Source organism: Leptonychotes weddellii, chromosome 2 (assembly GCF_054177405.1).
Source record: "Leptonychotes weddellii isolate Sample4059 chromosome 2, ASM5417740v2, whole genome shotgun sequence".
In the NCBI taxonomy this organism is placed as follows: Eukaryota; Metazoa; Chordata; class Mammalia; order Carnivora; family Phocidae; genus Leptonychotes; species Leptonychotes weddellii.
The window spans coordinates 136,943,049-136,953,948 of record NC_138370.1 but is presented as its reverse complement, the minus strand read 5'-3'; the positions used below and the strand labels follow the sequence as shown (position 1 = coordinate 136,953,948).

The 10,900-nt window shown below is 38.4% G+C and overlaps 1 pseudogene; it reads right to left on the bottom strand.

Annotated features, from left to right (window-relative positions):
• Positions 1-1,091: 1,091 nt before the first annotated feature.
• LOC102737804 (bifunctional methylenetetrahydrofolate dehydrogenase/cyclohydrolase, mitochondrial pseudogene) lies at positions 1,092-2,342 on the bottom strand (annotated as a pseudogene).
• Between the last annotated feature and the right edge of the window lie 8,558 nt (positions 2,343-10,900).

Genomic DNA, 10,900 nt, shown 5'->3' with positions numbered 1-10,900 from the left:
CAGTGCCTGGTTCATGGCAGGCACTCAAAAAATATTTGTTCCTAAACTAACTAAATATATCTTTTATTTCCCCCCATACCAGTCAGAAGTGTTTTATTTAAAAAAAAAAAAAAAGCAACTGTGAAACAAACACACAAAAAACCTTTTAATCAGAAAGTCTGATTAAATTCAATATTAACTCAAGTTCTCAAAAGCCCATGGGGAAAGTCAACAGGTACATCAGAGAAAAACAGATGGCTACTGACAAGTCTTTTGTGGAAAAGTAAGTTGCGTACTTATACAAGCTGCCCTAATGATTATCCAGCCCAAGTTTTGTTTATCAAAAATAGGTTTCGGGATATACCAAGGAGACTATACAGTCACCCCCATCAGTACAAAGATGTAATGATTAAGTTTAAGGGTGTAGGAAAAGCCAGATATGATAATACACACAAATAATCTATAAAATAAGCCTTTCAATCCTAGAAGAAAATTTGGGAAACCTCATGAATGTAACTAAAATGAGGCTTACAGTATGTGGAACAACCCTGAACATTTTCCCAATGACTAAGCCACGGCATAACAGCTCAGAACACCATTAACATGTAGTTTTTACATACAATATGTAAAAATTAGAGTAATTTTTTTCTACTCAATTTCCATCTCTTCCTTTTTACCTTTTCCCTAATTTTCTCTAGCTACATTTTTCCTTTGGTTTGACCAGTTGAACTTGAAAGGTTTGGAACCTAAAGTGAGTATCAACTTTTATTGGAATTGCTCCTGGGAAATGCAATCCTAGAAAAGGCAGATTTTAACTGAAGTGGCTTGACAAAGGTAAGTATCCATTTTCAACAAGACAGTGTCCTCCATGTTAATCAGTAGGGTAATGGCTTCTCTTGGCTGGATCATACCACCCAGCATGATACTGTCGTGCTCCGTGGTGAGGTACTGCTGAGCTATGTGCACAAACACCCACCCATTTAAGCTTTCAGTAAATACAAAGCATCATTCTAAACCATTTCAGTAAAATACATAAAAAACCATTGCATTTCTGTTGGCCTCTTTTGCCTCTTGAACTGGCTTGGAGTGTTCTTCATCACAGAAGGCAACAGTTAATTTGTTGCTACTCCACGCTCCTTAGGCTTTAATACTTCCTGCTCTTCAAGCCTCAGTGCCTTTTTTGCAGCAATAATTATTCTTCATTAGTATCGCCACTGCCATGGGACCAACACCCCCAGGGAATGGAGTGATGTAACCAGCTTTCTTTCTGACTCTTTCAAAACCCACATCTCCAACCAACTTGGGTTTAGCAGTTATGGGATCTTGAACTCTATTTATTCCCAGATGGATGACTGCTGCTCCCTCCTTGTTCATATCTGCTGTGATCAGATTTGGACTGTCTGCAGCAGAGACCACAATGCCTGCAAGAACTGTAGGTTTCTTCAGTTGCTCTTTGGGAGTGTATCAAGATATTTTAACAGTGACATCACCTCCAGGATTTTCATGCACCCCATCTGTGTGTAGTAGCTTTGCAATGGGCATTCCAGCATTTTTTGACCTCCCAGCCACCTTCCCCTTTCCCTCCCTAGGGTTGGAATGCTAGTTCATCTAATTATTTCCCAGACACCCCATGGGTAGCTGATAACATGGAATACTGGTCTAAACATGTTTGTCCTACATTAATTACATGAAAGCCATCAACATCCTTGTCTGGAGAAACAGCATTGCAGATCTTTCTCTCTTCAGTGTGCCCTGGAAGAGGCAGCTGAACAAGGAGGCCATCTGTGTTATCATCATAATTTAGATTATTGATTAAATTCAACAGTTCTTCCTCGGAAACTGAAGCTGGTTTCACAATTGTCTCACTGTTGATTCCCACTTCTGCAGCTGCCTTGGTTTCGTTGAGGATGTAGGAGTGACTTGCAGGATTCTCACCAACCAGAACCATGCAGGTGTGGCCGCTTGTCACCCAATGCCACCCATTCTTCCACCTCCTGCTGCACTTCCTGCTTGATCTGCTGGGCAAGTTTCCTTCTAGAAGTGACAACAGCTTAAGTTCCAACTGCCAAGAGGTGGAAGGGCTGATGGCAGAGGCGGCAGTTCTGTGTGGGCCAGAGCACCCGGGTGGCCAATGTGGACACCAGGGAAGCAGCAGCCATCGCCCACGCTGATGTCCTCATCAGACTGTGTCCTTTTACTTATGTTGTTAATCTGTGTTAACTACCCAGAACATGTTGAACATTTTGCTAGTATCTATGCCTGTAGTTTATTTTAATTTTCCATGTTGAGATGCTTCATGTAAACATTATAGATGTAAAATAGTTTTGACATCAGCACTTTTTATAGTCTCAACCTTACATTTATGGCATGCACGAGTTTATATGCTGAGACTAATGGGTCCTATTTCAAACATTAAAAATTTTTACTTTAGCTTTATCAGTAGGGCGTTGCCCAGTAGATTCTTAAATGTTGACTAATGGCTCGGTGCGAGTAGCTTCAGATGTGGGAGGTTCAGAGTTTTGTGTTAAAGGGCAGTTGCTGAGATCAAGGCTAAATGGTATAGCTTCTGGAGTGTTTATAGGATCCATATCCTATAAAGCTGGTTTTGGAGAAGTGAAACATTAGACATTTTGATTAATATTTCGTAGAGTAAATCTCTGAAGAGATGAGAGCAAACAGGAACCCATCTTCTGGCAAAAGTGAAAGGGAAGTGAATCATTTTTTTTCAAAGGAAGTAATGTGTGGAAAATGCTTTTCAACTGTAAAGTGGTGCACAATTGCTTACTCTTGAAATCACTATGATTGTTATTAAGGCTAGTTTGAAAGTCAATTGCCTGTCTCAGCTCAGCAAAACTACTAGGTCTACCATATTGTCCCATGACTCAAGACAAGCAAATTCCATATGCCATTTGTAATGGACTTTATTACTAGCTATTGTTTCTAGCTAACATATCACTTTTTCTCTTATCCCTCTGCTCCCCTCCCCATGTATAAAAAAACCCCACATCTGGACTTCCATTGTCACTGAGGCCTGGCCAAGCTTAATTCTCCATTTTTTTGGTGTCAGAATAATTTGTTTGGGGGATACAAGCAGAGTCGATCATAGTCCTTCCCTGGGAAGTACATATGGATGTTGGAGAGAGACATTCTCTTTTCTGTGGATTTTTGAGATGGGCTTTTTGATGGGTCAACTTCCTTGGATGCATTGAGGAAATCCATGAGTGAATTTGTAATATGATAGAATTAGAATAATACACAGAGTAAATCAAACCTGAGAGATGGGGCAGGTGAGAGAGAAAGAGCTAATAACATAATTTGCATTACTTGATCCAGTTGTGTCTGAATCTAGTAACCTCTGAATTAATCAGTTTCATGGATTAATTCATCCTTTTTGTACTTAAAATATTTTTAGTTGGTGTTCCTTCCCTTGCACTGAAAATCTCTGACAAATATACCAGTCTTGTCCAGGATATTTCAGCCACCAATCCCTGTGACCTCATTTTTTTTTTTCTTACTCCTTATTCCACTTTCTAATTGCATGATGATTTGGTGGTTAAGTATAAGGACACTGAACTAGATTACCTGAGCTTGAATCTTGGCTCTCTACTTATTAGATATATAATCTTGGGTAAGTTATTTAACCTTGTTAAGCTTATTTCTATATAAGTAAAATGAAATAATTGATTATATCCACTTTTATTAAGGATTAACTGAGTTGATGCTTGTGAAGTGTTTAGAAAAGGGCCTGATGCCTGGTAATGGTTCATTAGGTCTTAGCTATTTTAATATTGGATTCTAAAACAGAGAAAAGATAAAAATATTTATGTTTATCTTTATTGTCTCATTTAAAGTTGTTAGATTTTAAGGGATAAAGACCTTGCCTTTTTGGCTTACGTAGATTTTGGCACCTAGCATTATCATATGTTCATGATTAGCATTGCCTTAGTACTTGTTCCCCACTATGTAGTCAGTATAGGAACTTGTCATTCATAGCCTCCTTCTTGATTTGCTCACCTTGATCCATTTCTTGGTGTACTTAACTTCTCTATTGACCTCATTATTTTCTACCTGACTCAAGGCTCTTGCTTAACCATTCTTTTCCTCTTCTTGACTATGATTTTTATTCTATTTCTTATGATGCTATTTCAACCCATCATCCTTCTCATTAAAACCCTTAATGGGAAGGGCTCTTATTAGGCCTACCCAACCCCCATGAGCACAGTCAGGGCAGCATTCAATAAATATTTATGGTTAAGAAATTGTAGAACACAGCCCAAGCTTACAGTGAAGGGGAATTAACTACAAACTGATTATATGACCTAATACAGGCTCTTCAAACTTGTGTTTCGTGTCTTCTGCAACCATTAATTTTCCTTAGTGGTAAGTAATTTGAAAGTATTTTTTTTTTTAAAGATTTATTTATTTATTTGAGAGAGCGAGAATGAGAGAGAGTACATGAGAGGAGGGAGGGTCAGAAGGAGAAGCAGGCTCCTCGCTGAGCAGGGAGCCCGATGCGGGACTCGATCCCGGGACTCTAGGATCATGACCTGAGCCGAAGGCAGTTGCTTAACCAACTGAGCCACCCAGGCGCCCCTGAAAGTATTTTTATATTAAAATAAACAAAGATATATTATTGAATATAAAACAAAGTTTACATGATTTTAGAAGATGAAAACACACTAAAGAAATGTCATTTTTCTGTTGGGCCTAAGGACTCAAATGCCTTGGAAATGTAAGTGGTGGGACATAAGTTACTGTTCTTTGTTGTTAAAGATACCTCTGTGAAAACATTTGAGAAGAACAGTACAGTACTGTAGATTTCCTTTGTCAATGTTAGATGGGCTCATGTTCACAACAGTCAGAACTTAATAATAGCTACCATTTCTTATATGCCCCAAATTCTGCTGCATACTTTACAATAACATATAATTTGATATTCACAGCAAGTGAATAGAGAAGAGGAAACTGAATCTTAAAAAAGTTAAATAACTTGAATGAGGTCTCATAACTATTTTGTGTTGTGACTTGGAGTCAAATCTAAGTCTGTAAAGCTCAACTAGAGTGCACAACCTATGAGAAATAATTCAGAATAACCTCATTCAAGATGAGAAATTTATGGACAATTGAAAACATCAGCTTCCATCAGCAAGGGCCAGCTTGGGATCTTACAGGAACTTCTGAGTAAAAGGAAGAAGGGAGAGAAAGAAAGCAGGATGTGTGTGTATGTTTATATGTATATAAGCCTATATATAAACACACTCATGTATATGTATATATATGTAAAACAACTTGCTTGAATTGTAAAATATCCCCATATCTGAAAATTGAAGTGATTACAATTGTACCTTCTGCCAATTCAGTTTTAAAACCAGCTAGCTTTTGTTCCAGGAAAGGATGCTGTGGGATTTGCTTTGTGTAAGTCATATTCTATTCAGGCCTCAAGCACACATTGGTGAATATAATGAATATGAACATCTTGATGGACAATTTTCCATGAACATTGTCCCCTAGGATTACATTTCTTCAACTAAAATCATTGGAGAAGGTCAAATAGCCTGTTTACTGTACATTATTTACAATAGAAAACTTATTAAATTCCCTTCCTAAAACACTTTGATAGAGCTATTTACCATCATCACATTTTCCTTCTCTTTTTCTCCTTTGCAAAAGTTGACTTGGCAAGAATTTTATTTCACTTTGCTACACGATGGACCTTTGGTACACGTTCTCATTTATTTTGGCAAGTGAACCATTTTGTCTTTTTGACTTAAAAAGTGTGATAGACGGCAAGAACATGGGCTAGCATATTGTCTGTTTATGCACTTGATCCTCATTAATCTACATATGCAAAGCTTAATGAAAACTTCTAAGCATAAAAGCTCATCTGAGCTTCTAATGTTAATATTGATTCTGTCTGTGAGTGCTAGTGCAGAGAGTCAGACTGTTTCTCAGAGTATTCCTTGGAACATATATTAGTATCCCAAGGTGTGTGTGCAAAGGGCTTCAGCAGTCAAATGAGTTGTGGAAATGCTGTATAAATATATCTTGACTTTAAGATTCACACCATAATTAATATACAAATGCCTCACCTTGCAGTTAAAAGAATAACTAACTTTGTTTAACCCAGGGTCTTCTGAACTTATTTGTTTGGGTTTGAAAGTATTGGTTCTCAACTTTCTGCGGCAATATTTTTTCTTGAAACATGCTTTGGGAAATACTTACCAGTACTCACTGTCTTTTAAGCCCAGTTGAAACTGGGTTAGAATATAGCTCTATTATTTGGGTAGCACATTTGTCCTACATGAATCAAAGATTCCTCTTTTGGGGAATATATTTATTTCATAGATTGTTGCTAAATTAAGTAAGTTAACACATCTAAAGTAAATAATATGATAGCTGGCATATATTTTAGTTCACCTATTTCTTAATCTTTGTTTGCCTTCATTTTCTTCAAGCAGCTCTTGAAATTTTGTTTTATGGATTCTTCCTCCAATAATTGATCTAGAAAGGTGCTCTAGACCTAAATTCATCTGAAGTAAATGTGCCCTTCTCTTGACTATATTTTCAAATATCAAACACAAAATGCATTCCCCTTCCAGTGATTACTCTGCTTAAAAACAAAGATAATAAATGGTCCCCTTTTAATGCAGTTGTGAAAATCATATGGTTCCAGGGAAGGGAGTGCAGGGTACAATCTCTGGGTTTTGCACCTGACATTAAGTTCCTCAGGTGGCAAATGCTAGGATTATCAGAGGAAACTAAAAAAAGTCTTTTAAAAGCTGTGTGAAGGGCGCCTGGGTGGCTCAGTTGGTTAAGCGACTGCCTTCGGCTCAGGTCATGATCCTGGAGTCCCGGGATTGAGTCCCACGTCGGGCTCCCTGCTCAGCAGGGAGTCTGCCTCTCTCTCTGACCCTCCCCCCTCTCATGCTCTCTATCTCATTCTCTCTCTCAAATAAATAAATAAAATCTTTAAAAAGAATAAAATAAAATAAAAGCTGTGTGAATATGCATAGAAATAGCAGATAATCCTGGTATATACATCTGGATGGGATACTATCATTAGAAAAAAAAAACAAAACTCTAACAATAGGCTGATAGGTTCTGAGGTACCAGAACCAGTTTTGCCTTTGGATAATGATTGTGATTGCCGTCTACCCTGATTAACTCAACCTGCTGACTTTGTTAGCCTCAGAAACAACCAGGCTATAAAAATAAAACTAGAAGAACTATACTACCATTTGTAAAAATGCTTGTGTTTCTGATTGTTTGCCTTCAAGAAAAACCTAAGGGAAAAAATTCCAGATAAACAAATATACCTTGTTTATGATGCTGTTTAAGAAAGACTTCTAGGTGGCCTGAGCAGCAAGTGTTGGCTCATTATGCCTCTGTGATGCTGAAAGGGAGTGCAGGTACCAGAAGGAAAACAGCTAATACCAGTGGGTCAGAAACACAAATAGAATTCTGAGGATGCTGCATTGAGGTTCCCATCAGTTCATACAGAAGCAGACTCCAATGCACGATGTATTCACCTCACATTGGTTGCCTCCACTGTTTTTTGCCTCTCTCTGTTCATCTCTAGGTCTTGACTCCCTCTTGGAAGAAGGTCTCAGTTTAAGATAATCCTGGAGGGCAGGGGTAAATCTCACCTAGCAGATTTTAAGTTTTTCAAAGTTAATCAGAATGGTGCATGTATGAGACAAATCAACTTTGCTCTTACTAAATTGTACTCTTTTTCATAGCACAACCTTGGAGTGTTACTATGCCAGAAGTCCCACTATTTTCCGCTGAGGAGAGAAAGTAGTAAAAAGTGTGAGAAGGGAAGAAATCTTATCTTTCTATTCCTTATGAATCCCCTTAATGTTTATCCTCTTGCCTGAACATTTGCTTTTGATCAACTCATTTAAAAACATACCCTCTTTAATAGAGAGAAAATATCAGGGATTATGAGGAATTTATGGTGATGTGTGGTCACTGAGATGTAGTTTAACTGACATTGTTGGCTTTGGATTCAGGTAGATCTTGCTTTGAGTACAGGCTCTACCACTTACTGGCTCTGCCACTTGATCTTTAAGATGTAGTTTTCTCTAATTAGGTACAGACACAGTGCTGTAATGGACATACTTGCTTTTCCAGCATCTATTCTGCTCCCAGGGAGTAGGCTTGACATCTTCCCCAGCTCTCTGCATAGCCTATATTTGGCATAAGGCAATAGTATCCCTTGCCACAAAGATTAGTTCAGGGATGAGCAATGACATGAGCCTAAGTCGATCAGTGCATGGCATTGCACTGGCCTCTGATTGGTTAGGTTTGGTCTTATCAGAGTGATGTGCAACTCATTTGCATATGATACACACTGTTTTTACTCTGATTAATATGGTATATAGGTGAAAAGTCTGAAATTCTGTAGCAACCTTTTACTGCCATGGAAGATAAAACTAGTCTATAAAAGTAGAAAGTGAATGGCAGGAAATAGAGACTGAACTTGATCATATAATTCCAAAGCTTGGCCTACCTCTGGAATTTCTAGTTACCTGGGTAAACAGATTCCCATTTGTTTAATCCAATTTGAGTCGTGCTTTCATTATTTTAAAAATAAGGAATCCTAACTCATAAGTGTATTATAAATATATTGTATCTGACATATCTGTCAGATAGTGACGATTAAAATGGAGCAAAATAGAGAAAGGGGGAGAGAAAGTATTGCAGTGAGGGTGCTGAATAACTACAACTGAAGTCAGGATGGGCTGACTGAGAAAGCAGCCTTTAAACAAAGACCTGAAGGAGGCACGTGAGCAAGATGTAAGGTCATCTGGGAGATGAGTATTCTTGGCAGATGTAAGAGCAGATGCAAAGACCCTGAGGTAGGGCTCTGCCTGGCATGTTCTATGAACAGGAAGGAGGCCAGCCTGAGTGGACTATGGGGTACAAATGGAGAGTAGGTGCTAAAGTCAGAAAAGTAATGTGAGGTAGGTATATTGTGAAAGGTCAGGAAGCCATTGTAGGGATTTTGGCTTTATTCTAAAAAGAGTTATGAGTAGAGAAGTGACATGACATGACTTACATTTTTAAAGGATCATATGGGTATTGTTTTGAGGATAGACGGGGTGGGGTGCATACTAGTGGCAGGTGGAGGAATGGCAGAAGCCAGAAAGCCAGTTAGGAAGAGATTACAGAATCCAGGGAAGATAAGATAGTCTCCTAGGCCAGGATGGTAGAGTGGAGGTCCTAAGAAGTAGACAGAGTCTGACTGTATTATGATGGTAGATTTTTAGATAGTTCACTGTTGGATTCAATGTGGGGTGTGAGATTAATAGGAGTCAAGGATGACACCAAAGATGCTTTTTATACAGTAGGGCTGTGATGGTTAATGAAATAATTCATAAAGACCTGGCACATAATAGGCTGTTGACTGGTAGTTATACAATAATAATATTTACTAACATTGTCAAAGACTTTGGTACACTATAGGCATAAAGGCAGCAACAGAGATCTTTAATAATAAATAGCCTTAGTAAAATATAAAGTCTTTTCATATATTCTGTCACTGAAGCCTTAGAAAACCCTGAGATAGGTATTTTTGTTACTGCTCTATAGAGGAAAAAACCAGGGATGTGATGGGTAAATTGGTTTTGGTCATCGTTCAATAGAAATGGTTATCTCATTTCTGACAGTTCTGCTTTCACTGTAGCATTCTGCTGGCCTTCCTGTTGAAAGGTGACATTTTTCTGAGTTCATTTTTATGGAGAATGGTAGAATTGAGAGCAATCCATATTTTTTCCTATTTTTTCTTACTGTGACATACATTTATAGGCAAACCAAATAAGGGCTTTCACATGTGGCTTTGTAGAGATATCATCATAATGAATAACAACTGGATTAATTAACACTTAGTAAGTGCCAGGCATTGGTATTATTTGCATTATTACATAAAGTGCATCATTTTAGTTTCCCAGAAACTCTCTGAGGCAGTAAATCAATCATGGCCCAATCAGGAGATAGAAATCACACCAGTACTTTAATCTAAAGAATTATTAAACTAGCAAAAGGTGGTTAACTACTAAAAGAGATAAAAGAGGCCTTTAAAAAATAGAAGGAAGGTGGGGGACTTGGCAAGATGGAAGAGTACGAGGACCCTGAGCTCACCCTGTCCCACATTTACAACTAGATATCATCCACATCCAAGTCAATAAACTGGAGAGCAGTCCAAAGACTGGCGGAACAAACTCCACAACTAAATATAGAGAAGCTGCATCTGAAAGGTTATGAAGGTCAGAAAGGTAGAGGGAGCCTTCCCACAGGAGGGAGGGAGTTGCATGCATAGAAGGCAGGGAAATGGGCTCTCACACCAGGAAGCTCACACAGGGAAGACTAATCCCCATAACTGTTGGATTTAAAAACAGGAAGGGTTGAGTTTTGTGAGTTTATAAAACCAGTGGGACTTGGAGCCTGGAGTTTGTTTTTGTTTTAATTTTAGTTTATTATGTTAGTCACCATATGTTACATCATTAGTTTTTGATGTAGTGTTCCATGATTCATTGTTTGCATATAACACCCAGTACTCCATTTAATATGTGCCCTCCTTAATACCCATCACCAGGCTAACCCATCCCCCCACTCCCATCCCCTCTAGAACCCTCAGTTTGTTTCTCAGAGTCCATAGTCTCTCATGGTTCATCTCTCCCTCTGATTTCCCCCCCTTAATTTTTCCCTTCCTACTGTCTTCTTTTTTTTTTTTAAACATATAATGTATTATTTGTTTCAGAGGTACAGGTCTGTGATTCATTAGTCTTACACAATTCACAGTGCTCACCATAGCAACATACCCTCCCCAATGTCTATCACCCAGCCACCCCATCCCTCCCACCCCCACCACTCCAGCAACCCTCAGTTTGTTTCCTGAGATTAAGAATTCCTCATATCA